General features: G+C 35.2%; 1 pseudogene; it reads left to right on the top strand.

The window, feature by feature from the left end:
* The first annotated feature begins 9494 nt into the window (after positions 1-9494).
* On the top strand, positions 9495-10050 carry LOC114704975 (annotated as a pseudogene).
* The last annotated feature ends 4929 nt before the right edge of the window (positions 10051-14979 follow it).

The raw sequence follows: 14979 nt of genomic DNA, 5'->3' as shown, positions 1-14979 counted from the left end.
GTGAAAGCTGAAAGATCAGAGAAGCAGAACAAGCCACAGCCAACCTCACCTCACCAACTCCTCAGCCGATCTTGTTTCCAGGAATCCTCTGACTCAAAGTCTCTGAGTTCTCACCCCTGAAGGGCTCAGTTGATGTGCTTTTAGCTCCTATTTCCTCATGCCTTGTATACCATTCTCCACCCAGCCATGTCACTTCCTGGGACTAAAGGCGTTTGTTCTTTCCAAGCAAAGGCATGAGATCTCAAGAAGTGGTATTAAGGGTGTGTGGCACCATTGTCTGGTCTCTATGTCTAATCTAGTAGCTGGCTCTGTCCTCTGATCCCCAGATATGTTTATTGGGGTACACAATATATTACTACATATCTGCTTCATTTTCCTCCTAAGACACAGAGAATTTTCCCAGGCGGAATCCATGTTCAACTCCCTCTTTCTTGTAATCCATGAAAATCACTGTTTTGATCTTCTTTTTACTAGTCAAATATTGCATCATCAATAAATGAAATCTTTAATTCCTTTTGAAACTCATAATTGAAATCTACTTTCCCATTCTCATTTGTCACTTTCTGCAACGTATTTTTCATTTATTATATTCTGCAGGATTATCCTATTAATTCTATTTCCCTGACGACTACTCCTCTGACCTACTTTACAGTTGCATATTTTACACTGAAAACTTTTACTTCATTATCCCATGTAAACTCTCCTGATACACATCTACTTTTGTAGTGTTGCCAGAATACATCTTTTGGTACCTGATTCTTTGTATCCCAATGTCAAGGAGTGTCTTTCTCTAACAACCTTTAAATAATAGGCTAATCTACATACTTCATCTCCCAGAATCCTGAGTCAGATATTTATGATCCACTGATGACATCCTATAGGAAAGTCCTGAAAGTGTAAATATTGAGAAGCAAGGGCAGCTTAAGTGGAAACTGAAGCTTCTCATGTGCTTGTCAGTAGACCTGTATTTTTTTTTAAAAAGCCTCTATCCCTGTTATAACTTGAAGACGACAATCTTAGTTTCAAACTTTTACCCCATATAACAAGATAAAGTACAAAACATATGACTCACAATATTAAGGTCACTTGTAAGGTCACTTGTTCAAAAAACTCTAGTTTGTAACAGCTATATTACAAGAGTAAAACTAATCGTGTATAAACGGAAGTAACATTTTGTGGCCTAAGGAAGATATTTGATCATGAGACCACCTCGATTAAGGAAGTTGATTCATACACTAGAATGTTCCCTATCTTACCTATAAAAAGATTCTCACGTGTCTGAAATGTGGTCAAGGTTAAATGGAATACCACACATGGAAACATTTATGCCATCATTCTTCTATTAAATAATTGAATAAATAAATGGTTCTTATATTGTTCCCCAAAATTAGTGTAACACCTAGATGTGACTAGGTGTGATGTGTAGAGGTTTATCAATTGCACACTACTGGTTTCATTATGTCACTCCTGTATTATAGATCATTTTTAATCTCTTTTCAACTCAGAAAGTTCAGAGCTAGGAAGAATTAACTACTAAAATGAGAATGTAAAATGAGATGACTCACCTTTTTTTTCTTTTTCTTTCTTTTTTTTTTTTTTTTTTGATTCCTGTTTGTTCTGGCTTGAAAATTTGCCAACAATGAATGTTATTTCTACCTATTATTTCAAAAAAAGTTCAATATAAGTCAGTACATTAAACACCAGTCTTTGTTTTGTAATAATCAAGCATAGATAAACATTTTATTTTGTGTGTGTGTGTGTGTGTAAATACAATCCCTCAAAATTATCAGTGAACCTTGTCATAGTTACTTTTCTATTTCAGTGAGAAAATGCCCAAGAAAAGGTGCTTATTGTCTTGTTACTAATGGCTTGTTTAGCCTGGTATCCCATACAGCCCTGGACCACCTGTTAAGAGGTAGACCCATCCACAGTCTCCTGGTTTTTTTTCCAAATATATAATTGATCAACAAAATACCCTACAGATTTGGTTACAGGCAGTCTGAATGGAGGCACAGTCTCAATAGAGCTTTTTCTTTCCAGATAATGCTATCTTATAACACCTTAACACACACACACACACACACACACACACACACACACACACACACACACACACACAAAATCAGGATAATCATGAACAACTTCCAAAGAGTTCACAGCCACTTGAAATAACCAACCATGCTATTTTATTCAGCGCCCCCAAATAGTGGACAGGCAGAATGGGAGGGGTATTAAATTATGTCATACAATACTTTTAAAAGTAGAGAAAAGCTTTGCTGTTCTTCAACATCTGTTTCTCCAATGTTTAGTTTGTCATATATTAGTGAAAAGCTTCATTACAGGCATTTATACTTGATTGGCAAATTTGAGCATGCTGACTGCATCCACACAGTTTTGTGACATTCGGCACATAGATCTGTCTTAATATGCTATGAGAGTAAAGAGCGAAGTGTCCCAGAGCTGTCTTCGAGCTATAAGTGCATAGGATGACTCCATTGCTACAACTGAACTAAAATGGGCCTGTTTTTCATCAACCACAATTTGGTAATGCATCAATACCTTTTTAATTAAAACTATGTCAGGAGTACACTAGTGAAGACATCATATATTTTTCCTAGATGTTCCATTTCCTCAAACTGTAATCAGAATCTTATCTCTGTTAGTCGGTGACAGAACATTTTTATTAAGATATTTGAGTAAAATCTAGAAACCTGGTGCTACACAACTGCATTTTAGGTTACATGTACTTACATGCAATTTTTTATGACAAAATGAAGATGTGACATTTGTCCTTGACAGTACAGCAGTAGGTAGCAAAAACTCTAATGGGAAGCCGGGTGGTAGTGGCGCATGCCTTTAATCCTAGTACTCGGGAGGCAGAGCCAGGTGGATCTCCTGAGTTTGAGGCCAGCCTGGGCTACCAAGTGAGTTCCAGGAAAGGTGCAAAGCTACACAGAGAAACCCTGTCTCTAATGGATACTTTTATTGTACTCCAGTGCTCACGCTGAAGAAATGACAAACAATCACGGTACATAGTGGAATCAATTAGAGTATGACAACTTCCACAGGAGAGAGGTCAGAACGGTAGGTTTATATGCAGAGGGTAAGAAGTACTGGTTCATAATGTGTGTCCCAAGGTCCACGAGCAGCAGAGAGTATTGCTATATTCACATAGAAAGCCCATACAAAGTCTGCCTTCCATCTTCTAGCATCTCCTAAGCACTTTCCTAAGTGTCTTATAGTTTTTATTTTCTGGGTTACATATATTTCCACGTGTTTTATATTTTTGTGTGGCCATCAAGAATGAGATTGCTTTCATGAATTTTTTTCATAATGTTGTCATTGGTAGTTAGGAAGACTGCTGGTTTATAAGTTGTGTGTGTGTGTGTGTGTGTCTGCATGCATGTGTGCCACAATACAGTAAGAAGGTTTGAAGACAACTTGTTAGATATAATTCATTTTGGTAGCTGGAGAGATGGCTCAGTGGTTAAGATCACTCACTGCTTCTCTATAGGACTCAGTTCACTTTTCAAATGGTAACAAAAGTGATTCACCTACTGTGGAAATTTGTTTGATGAATCCTTAAAATTTTGTAAAATTCCATTTGTTCATAATTAACAAAATAATGAAATATATATATATATATATATATATATATATTCATCATAGTTCTATTCATGAGACAAAAGATGGAAGCAGCTCTAGTGTGCTTCAGTGATGAGAAAATAAATAAGATATATACACTCAATATACAAGATGGATAGTACTTAGTCAATAAAAGACCCTAAAATGCATGAGTAACATTTTAGTAATGGGAAAAAAGCAGGTATTATAGGCCACATATTCTACTAATACTTAAATGAAATTTTAAGAAAATTTATTGCCAAGTAAATCACTTGCTGACCAAGACCTTAAGGAAGGAAAGAAAGTAAAATATCTTCTAAGTACTAGTTTTTACTTTAGAAAAATTAAAATGTTTGGGACTAGAGGTTATACATGGACACAAATGTAAATGAATCAAATGCCTTTGAATTGTTTAATATAAAATAGTTAATTTCTTTTTGTGTGAGTTGTGTCTCGATAAATACTTAAATTAAAAAGCCCAGTATGTGAATTGATGTTCAGATATGTGTGTGGCTGCTATTCATTCAGTGATTAACCCAACACATGTTTTCCCAAATATGGAAACATTCCAAATAATTACTAGTAACTATTTAATTATTTGCCATGTAGTAGTATTAGCTGACATATATATTATAAAAGTTGAAATATTCTCATTTAGTCCTGAAATATCAGAAACATTTTTCAATTCCAAAGTGAACTACTAAAGCAACATTGAAATTTAATTTGTAATGTGTATTGAAAGATATTAGCATCTTGCAATGGTCAGTATAACCATGTGATAAATATTAGTGGTAACTTGATTTCTATTCTCAGAGTAAAGTTTCACCCTTGACTAATGTGAAGAAACAGTGTATTGGGGATGGATGCAGTCATATTGCATGTTTTTTTTTTTTTTCTGTGTTGAGGGATAATCAATCTCATGAACAAATTGTACTTGTTCTTTCCTATCCTATTTCTAATTTCAAGTATATTAAAGTAATAGACAAATAGGATTTACATACTTTTCATTTGTAAAATCTGATATTTTAACATAATTCTGCATTATACTAATTAACATATCTACCACTGCATGTAGCTGAAGCTTATTTATGAAAATGTGTTGTGAGTTAATAGTAATATCCATGTAACTTATTGAAAATAATTCCTAATATTCTATGACAATTTGTTTCTATGGTGTGAGTTTGTAATTGGCCCATTATTGACCTAACTGGAGATGAGAACTAAATTGATTAGCCTTCTAATAAATTCCGATTTTGAGATATTCATCAATTTAATTACTATTGGGTTTAATGATCCAATTTTGATTTGTTAATCTATTTTAATGAATTGCAGATACAATGAAACTCAATAAAATAATCAAAAATTCAGATTTAAAATATAACATATAAATGAATATTAAGTTGAAGGAGAGTTGCTGTATTGATTAAAGATAAATCTTTAAAATAATTTTGAAAAACATAACAAGTTTTGGTACATAGTAGAAGTTTCTTTAGAAATGAAAAAGGAGTGTGCATTTTACAGGCAACATTTGTTTTTGTTTTATTTATTTATTTATTTATTTATTTATTTATTTATTTATTTATTCATTTTTCTATTAATAGCTTGATATAGTATAATTGCTATCCTAATAGTGAAATGTTACATTGAGGCTTGCCCAGTAATTGAGTAAACCCAAAACTTATTATAAGCCACAGTCATCCTAGGGTCCCCACTGCTATATAGCCTCCCTGGTTCTGAGGGTTGCAGGCGGTGGTGGCGCATGCCTTTAATCCCAGCACTTGAGAGGCAGAGGCAGGCAGATCTCAGTGAGTTCAAGGCGAGCCTGGTCTACAAAATGAGTTACAGGACAGCCAGGGCTCTTACACAGAGAAACCCTGTCTCAAAAAACCAAGGAAAAAAATCATAAAACTCATTAAAACAATCTAATACATTCAAATGGATGGAACTAGAAAATATCATCTTGAGTGATGTAACCCAAACCCAGAAGGATAAACATGTTATGTACTCACTCGTAAGTGGATTCTAGATATAAAGCAGGCAACATTTGTAAACAAAAAAAGATTATTTTTGTTTTGTTTTGTTTTTCTGAAAACACTAAACCATCTGTGAATTTCATGAACTTCCAGCCTTCCAAGTCTCTAGTGATCCATATACTGTATTTTGTAAAATCACATACTGCAATGAGGTCTGTGATTTTTTTTTTTTTTCAGAAATTTTAAGCAGCTTTTATAATTGTTTTCATATTGTGAGTCTATTCGTTTTTCGTTTGCTTCTGTTACAGACACTCTGGATTTGTGACTGCTTGTCAATGTTCTCTTAGCCATTCTGTGGAATGTTTTAAATACGGGTCTTATTGGTGAAAGGTAGATTTCAGAGAAACTTACTCTGCAGTAGTTGACTCCTGTGCACACCTTGTAAAATTTTGAGTGACTTTTTTTTATATCAGATTCAATGCTTGCTAGGCAAGAAATCTAAAGGCTTTGTATTCTCCTTGCTCTACATTTGAAACATTAAACCATCCATTTTGAATGAAATTAACTTTTGCAGTAATTCGTCTTACCTAACTAACAACTTTTATATGAATTCCTCTATAGTAAGTCACTAACAGTATATTTTGTTACACTTTTTGGTTTAGGTTTTTCTATCATACCTAACATACACATAAATATTCAACATAATGAGTCTGAAATTTTTAAAGATTTTGAAATATTTCAATAGTAAATTATTCTAGCACATTGTCACCTACAAAATTTTCTACTCCTTCTCACACAATAATAATTGAAATTTACTATAATTACTTGTTTCTTTTTTAACAACTATAACCAAGGTCTGAGATTTTGGCTAACCATTGACTAACTGATATTTAAATCTCCATTACCTACCAGAATGCTAAATTATACAAGACAAACATTAAATGAATCTTTTTAAATTAAAAAAAAAAGTTTCAGGGAGAAAGATGATTAGGTCATAGAATAATAACTACCAAATTACATTATTAATTTTTCAATGTATTTAATAAAAATAAAATTTATTTGTTGGGAATATTATTATAAAACAAAATGCAATTTTTCACCTTAATCTTCAATATTTATTCAACTCTGAGTTTTTTGGGGGGTGGATTTTTACTTATTATTTATTCCACAGAATTTAATATTTATGTGTGTGTAATATGTAATATATTGGCAAATATCATTTATGTATTACTTAAGGTGACTGAGCAGCTGACTCTAGAAGTGGGGTGGACCCCACAATGTAGCAGATCCAAGCATATTTTCCTTAATGTCTTTCCTCCCAGGTGCCTTGGAGGGGATGAGCTCGTTCCCTAGCCCTGTGACAGGGAGAAAGAACCAAATAGCTAAGGGTATTCAAACCACTCTGCCCTTGAAAACAGCTAGGTGGTATAGGATTTCCAAGAGATGTTACTATTGTTTTTCCTGTGGTAAGAAAAAAAAAAAAAAGATGACACCGTGGAGAATGAGAAGCTAGATGCTCAGCAATGTTGAGATTTAGTCAGGTACTCCAGCAAAACTGCTTTGTTTCCAATCAACCTCTTACAGACATTATAAGCTTCAGATTTAGTGATGCTATCTTCACTCTGTCTTCATCAGGATATTCCAGACGTCTCTGTGGGATGCTGAGAGCACTTGGGTTATTAACCTAGCTTCTTCTAAATAGATACATATCTGCCACTTGATAGTTCTTATTTTGCTTGACATAAGTTTAATATAAGCCACTCTTTTGAAACCAAAAGTACAGCAACTGTAGAACATCCTCCAGACTATACAGAATAATATATGTACATACTCACATTATGACAAGTGATGTCTTCATAATTTGTTCTGTCTCTTGCAATTCCAGACACCTTATTGAATTATCTAACCAAAGGACTCTTGTACTGTATGTACTGCACTTCATTTCTGTGGTGTGTGAATCATGTTTTGTCAATGATGGTACTATGATAAAATTCACATGTAAGCATTAATTTTGATTTTATAGTGGCATATTTACATGCTTCTGAAGTTTAGTGAAGTATTTAGGCACTAATTTTAGACTAAATATTTGTTGTTAGTTTAGCTAGTTTATAATTTAAAATTTGCTAAAATTATTTTCAAATCAATTGCTTTCCTGTTTAAAATTAAACCTAAAGCCTCAATTTCATTATACTTTATCTTCCACTTACAATAATTATCTAATACAATGAATGTTCTATCAGATAAATATAATTAAATTTAAAAAGCAATTATAAAATTATAAATACCACTGCCAATCCACCTCTAACACACAATTCTTTTTTGAGCTCATTAATTTTGAATGGGAATTGTCAGACATCATTGGTGAACATCCACTGAATCAGAATAACAAAGCTAGAAAATTGTAGAAAAGATTGCAGCAGGGATGGACATTGGGAAGAGCTCTTTAGCAGCACAAGGCACAAAGGAGGAGTGGCATCTACTTCTGGGTAACTTCTGTGAAACAGAAAATCAATAAAGAAATGAGGAGCATGTTGGGTAATTTGTTCACTACAAGATGCGGGCAAAGCCCTTGGATTACTGGTGCAGGGAGAAGGAGCAAAGGTTTCCGGCACAGGGAGACTGTCAAGGAACTTATTGGACCTTACTGCCACTGCTAGGAGAAGGCACAGCCTGGCTCTCTGCAGACCAACAGGAAGTCCTTGTTAACCATAATCCGCAGACATGAGAAAACACAGTACAATGCAGAACGGTAGAACACAGATGATGTTCTAAGTTCAACTTTGATTTGTCCCAGGAATGTAAGGTTTACTCATCAAGTAAAACCCACAAATTTTTCACATCATTCTAAAATATCCAATTCATATTATTGCATAAACTTCAGAACAATCATTTTTAAATACTCAAAATGTATTCACTATTAGAAATAGGAAGCATAAGAGTTGGAGAGAAATTTTCAACTTCTCACAGAACACTCATGAAAAACCAGTGTCTAGTACACTAAATGCTGCAGCTGAGTAATTTAACACCGTGATTTAAGGCTGGCATGGTAGTGTAAATGTGAGGAGTTCCTTCACATGACAGTCTGAGACAGGGTGAGAGTAGAGAGATTGAAGACTCTCTGGAAATTAAAACAAAGGAAAATGTAAACCAACAAAAAGGATTGATATGAAAGCAGTGGTACTTTTTTTTTATTCAGCCTGGTAATTGTTTCCTTTCAGTGAGGTTTTGCAAAAAAAAGAAAAGTAGGAATCATTGTGGCTGGAAACAAGAACAGCATAAGTGCATTTAAAGGTAGTGGTTGTTGAATGACTATAAGGGATCTGTGAGAGGGCTGAGCCAGTAAAGGAAGTTGCCATCAATCCATTGATGGGTGGAATCCACATGGTAGCAGAGGGAAAGTTACAGAAAACTCTCCTGTGACTTGCACATGTGCACCAAAGTAACCATGCACTTCCTAAGACACACAGTAAATAATTAAGCAAATAAATAAATGTTATAAGATAAATGTCTGATAGAATCTCTGATAGGTATTAGGACATATGTGCTTTTGGCCATGTCACAAAATATAAAACTATATACAAAAAACAAATCTTTAGAATGAGCCAGTCACTAATATTTTTAAATCAAAATAATAGAAATTATTAAATATAAATGTAAATATCATTATAAAATAAGAAATATGTATATATAAAATTGTTTATTTTGCATACAAAGAAACAAAAGTTTTTGCTTACAAAAATCAAATACATGTGAATAGAGAAAAAAATATATCCAAGTCATAATTATCTAATGATTCAAAAAATTGAGTGTGAAAGGAATTTAAAACCCCTTAGAAAATTTACTGTCAGTAGTTTCAGTCGGATCCTGGCAGCTGATGTGGCGGCTCAGTTCTTCTGTAGCTCTCTCCCTGTCTCCCTTTCGCTTCCGGAAACATGGCCTCTGGTGTGGCTGTCTCCGATGGTGTCATCAAGGTGTTCAATGACATGAAAGTAAAGTGAGCAAGTCTTCAACGCCAGAAGAAGTGAAGAAACGTAAGAAGGCAGTGCTCTTCTGCCTGAGTGAGGACAAGAAGAACATCATCCTGGAGGAGGGCAAGGAGATCCTCGTAGGAGATGTGGGGCAGACTGTGGACGACCCCTATACCACTTTTGTCAAGTTGCTGCCAGACAAGGACTGCCGCTATGTTCTCTAAGATGTAACCTACGAGACCAAGGAGAGCAAGAAGGAGGACCTGGTGTTCATCTTCTGGGCCCCTGAGAGTGCACCCCTTAAGAGCAAAATGATCTATGCCAGCTCCAAGGATGCCATCAAGAAGAAGCTGAGAGGAATCAAGCATGAATTGCAAGCCAGCTGCTACGAGGAGGTCAAGGACCTCTGCACCCTGGCAGAAAAACTAGGTGGCAGCGCTGTGATCTCTCTGGAGGGCAAACCTTTGTGAGCCGCCTCCAGCCCCCTGCCTCAAGCATCTAGCAGCCCCAGACCTGCTCATGGGTGTTGCAGGCTGCCCCTTTCCTGCCAGAGGGACTGGGGGGATCCCAGCAGGGGGAGGGTAATCCTTTCACCCCAGTTGCCAAATGTCCTCCATCTCCACCCCCACCCCCTGGACCATCCTCCTCCCTCCACCCTGACAGTTCTGGCCTTCCCAAACTGCTTTTATCTTCTGATTCCTGCTGTGGGATGGTCTGTATGTCAAATCTGTTGCTCTGATTGGTCAATAAATAAAAGACTGATTGGCCAGTGGCCAGGCAGGAAGTAGGTGGGATAAGGAGAGAGGAGAATTCTGGGAAGCAGAAAGCTGAGGCAGAGACACTGCCAGCTGCCGCCATGACCAGCAGCATGTGAAGATGCCGGTAAGCCACCAGCCACATGGCAAGGTATAGATTTATGGAAATGGATGAATTTAAGCTATAAGAACAGTTAGCAAGAAGCCTGCCACAGCCATACAGTTTGTAAGCAATATAAGTCTCTGTGTTTACTTGGTTGGGTCTGAGCGGCTGTGGGCCTGGCGGGTGACAAAGATTTGTCCTGACTGTGGGCAAGGCAGGAAAACTCTAGCTACAGATTCCTCTTGGGTTGAAGCATACCAAGTCCCTTCCCAGGCACCCAGTTTGAGGAGAGCCTACTTTTTCTTTTCTTAATGACACCCCTACTCCTCATCCCCCGCATCCCATGCTGCCAACTTCTAACCACAATAGTGACTCTGTGCTTGTCTGTTTAGTTCTGTGTTGTAAATGAAATGTGGAAATGGCCCTCCCTGTGCCAGCTGGTTGCCTCCCCTTCCCCTTGTTCTAGGCCACTCATGGAAGCAGGACCAGTAAGGGACCTTCAATTAAAACAAAACAAAACAAAAAACAACAACAATAACAACAACAAAAAACAATAAAAAGGCTAATTAACAAGGAAAAATTTACTGTAATAGGATGTTTATAAAATTCATATAGAAATACACATGAGCTAGAATATGTGGAAATTTACATAAAAATAAAGATGAAATACTTAATGTACTTGGCATCAAGACTTGCTGGGAAGCTATAATTAACCAAACAGTGTGGTATTTGCTTGAAATGGTCATATAAATCAATGAAAACTAACTCACCTTACTGGAAGCAACACTTCGAGAGTCTACATTTACCAAAGCCAATGGTGACGAACTGGAAGGTTTCTTCTAAGATGCTGCCACAAAGCCATCTTTACACCTCCTGTTCCAGATCTTTTCATAAGTGCTAGCCAGAGTTATTAGGCAAGAAAAAAAATAGAAGACTTTCAAATGGAAAAAATATAACATAAAATCATGTTGTGTTAAAACTGACATGTTCTTATATTCTTATATGGCTGTTTTAAAATCTTGCTTCAGATTCTTTTGAAGAAATAAAAATATACTCTAAAGTTCATATAGAATCTCCATGGACCCAGTGGAACCAAAGCTATCCGGAAAATGAAGAAAATGTAAAGAACTCAAACTTTCAGAGTTCTAAGTAGAAGTACAAATCTACAGTAATGAACACTGTGTAGTAATGGCATAGACACCTAACTTAAAGCAAAGAAATAGAACCCAGGTATAAATCTTCATATATATTTGTTAAAATCATTTTAAAGAAAAGTGTCAATACAATGGAGGGGAAATGGAACTTCATTCTAAAAATAGCCTATTAGCTCTTGACAACATTCAAAATCACTAATCATTGCTACTATTAATAATCAGAAAGAAAAAAATTATTGGTCAGAATTTGGAATTGTTATCTATGGTTGATAGAAATGTAAAATGACACAGAGGTTCTGTAAAAATATAAAAATGGGTTATTCTATGTTCTAACAATACATCTTTGGATCTCAAATAAGTGGAAGCAGGTACTTGAACATACATTTATTTAAGCAAATATTTATATGAGTATAACATACAAGGGCAAAACTAGGGAACATTGAATGTTTTCCTTTATAGGAGGTACTGTGGTCATGGTGTCTCTTCACAGCAAAAGAAACTCTAACTAAGAAGGTCAGTATGTTAAACTTTATTTGATGTGGATTTTACAAGCAAAAGAAATTCATGTAATTGATGCGGGTGGTGGTGGCGCACGCCTTTAATCCCAGCACTCGGGAGGCAGAACAAGGCATACAAAGATGGTATCATTTGTAAAATATATAATTGATGTTATGTTTACTCAGATTACATAAAGAATTCTTATGACTTAATATTATTAATTGACACTATTTTAAAATGGGTAATTTGAATAGATATTCCACAAAAAAATGTATTTACATAGTAATTAGGAAAACACCTGTTAAAAATTGGCCTGGCAGTGGTGGCACACGCCTTTAATCCCAGCACCTGGGAGGTAAAGGCAGGCGGATCTCTTAGAGTTCAAGGCCAGCCTGGTCTCCAAAGCAAGTTCCAGGAAAGGCGCAAAGCTACACAGAGAAACCCTGTCTTGAAAAACCAAAAAAAAAAAAAAAAAAAAATAGTATTAGTAATTTGGAAAAAAATAAATTATTACAACAATTCAATGGAACTATTTATCTGCAAAATTATTCTATAAGGAAGTAAAATAAAGTATCTGTGTGGATAATACCAAATGCTAAAAGGATTGAAAAACAACTGGGAGATTTTATTTATTCTTGATCCAAATTTAAATAATACAACTGTTTAAAAAAAAAACTCATAGATTTATCAGGTTTAAATTGATACCATGTAACTCTAGCAAATGCCTGGAAACAGAACAGTATTTTTTCCTATACAGATACTGTAAGTATATATATATATATATATATATATATATATATATATATATATATATATATATAATAGTTTTACTCAGAATTGCCCACATGAAAAACAACCCAAATATCCTCAAGGAATTATTAACTGAGCAAGTTGACTGGCATCCATGCAAAGAAAAATTAGCAGCAACGAATGGGGAAATGACCAATAAATGTTACATCATGAATACATCTCAAAAGCATTATGTGGCTCTGTGCTTCCCTTCATGGTTCATTTGGGAAAAGGCAGACCATAGGGATAGGATTCACATTAGGGATTGGATTGGGGGAGGGATGCCCCTTGGGAAGCATGATGAGGAAACCTTAGAGAAAATAATGGACATCTCTTATCTAATTTTTTGGCATTCTTCTAATAATTATAATTTTTTTGAAATTCATGTAAATTAAAATGAGAAATGGCTTATTACTAATTGCTAATTGTGTTTTACTACATTTTAGTTTTAAAAGGAACCTGCAAAACCAGGAGCTACTGTCGGGAGGTCAAGAGGAGCTCCCTGTACCACTGAAGACTTTTTCTCATGAAAGCCTTTCCTAATTTCACTATGTAAGACTGTTTTATTTGATATTATGATTTTTATGTTGTTTTATTTGTACAGTATTTTTCTAATGTTCAATATCTATCAAAATCTGTATCCTCTCTTTTATAAGGTCCATGTACATGTTTATTTTCAGTCTATCATTAGTTTATGATTTTGCATATTGTGAAACTTCATTATGACATAGTCCTGTTTTTGTAATTGGGTCTGTTTCATTATATTACAATATTTCCATATAATTAATAAAACTGATTAGGCCTTTTTTTAAAAAAATAGCAAGCATAAAAATAGCAAAATATATTTAACCCATACATTTAGTACTACATATGAAATTTCACTTCTAAGGTACAAAGAAATATACTTTAAAAAAACAAAATTCTACTACTGATTTGTAATGTCTTATTTGCCCTTTAAAAAGAGCTCATCTATTATTTTAACAAAACACCCATGCACTGTGCACAATGAGAAGCACAATGAATGTTGCTCAGTGCTACCTCTTAGGTACCTAGCATACACAGATAAGTTTACCCTGAAAAATAAGGAACAGGAGGGATCTGGGGGAAAATGGCATGAGACTTAGCCTCATAATTTATGAAAATATATGACACAGGCTTGAAGAAACAGAGATTCTCCTTATTACAATCCACTGGTTTCTGTTTGTTTAATTTAATCAAACTGAGTTTCATCCATTTTGTAGGCCTCATGATACAGTTATCAGCTATTAAGATCAGAGTTAGGATTTCATATTTGTATTCTTGCATAAATATCTGTCAAGGAAACAGAGTGACATTGGTGGTACATACACATGGAAACAAATAGTATTTTTGTAGTTAAACATTGAAACAATGCAGGTGAGGTATACAATGAAGTCATCCATATTTGAAATCCCAATATTCTGCCAGTAAGAAAATAATATTTGCTGGGAGTGTAAAATGACTCCATGTGTTGTTAATCAATCATTCAGTTAGCTTCCTGCTGGTAGTTATATAAGATCTATCACCACTGTGAATATTTTACCTGTGAAATCAGGGAGAAAAGGTAATTAAACACACATTAACCAGATTTAGGGGTTTGGGTATAGCAATCTATTAATCAATATTGAGTGAGTATTGTAACAGACGTCTGGAAGGAAATGAGATTTAGCTTTCCCATCAAATATGCATACACAGAGAATGCTGAGACTGTACCTGGATGAACAGAGGGTGCAGGTGAGAAAATCCTGGAGAGTAGAATACAACAGAGAATTCGCAACAGAAGAATCCCAAATTGCCTGAATGACATTTACGGAATTGATCAACATCCTTAGTCATCAGGGAAATGCAAATCAAAATCACTCTGAGATTCCATCTTACACCTGTCAGAATGACTAAGATCAAAACACTGATGACAGTTTATATTGGAGAGGATGTGGAACAAGGGGAACACTCCTCCACTGTTGGTGGGAGTGCAAACTTGTAGAGCCACTTTGGAAATCAGTATGGCTACTTCTCAGAAAATTGGGAATCAATCTACCTCAAGACTCAATGATACCACTCTTGGGCATATACCCAAGGAATGCTCAAGCATATCAC

The sequence above is a fragment of the Peromyscus leucopus genome, chromosome 4 (genome assembly GCF_004664715.2).
Source record: "Peromyscus leucopus breed LL Stock chromosome 4, UCI_PerLeu_2.1, whole genome shotgun sequence".
NCBI classification, from domain to species: Eukaryota; Metazoa; Chordata; class Mammalia; order Rodentia; family Cricetidae; genus Peromyscus; species Peromyscus leucopus.
This window is presented reverse-complemented; position numbering and strand designations above follow the sequence as displayed.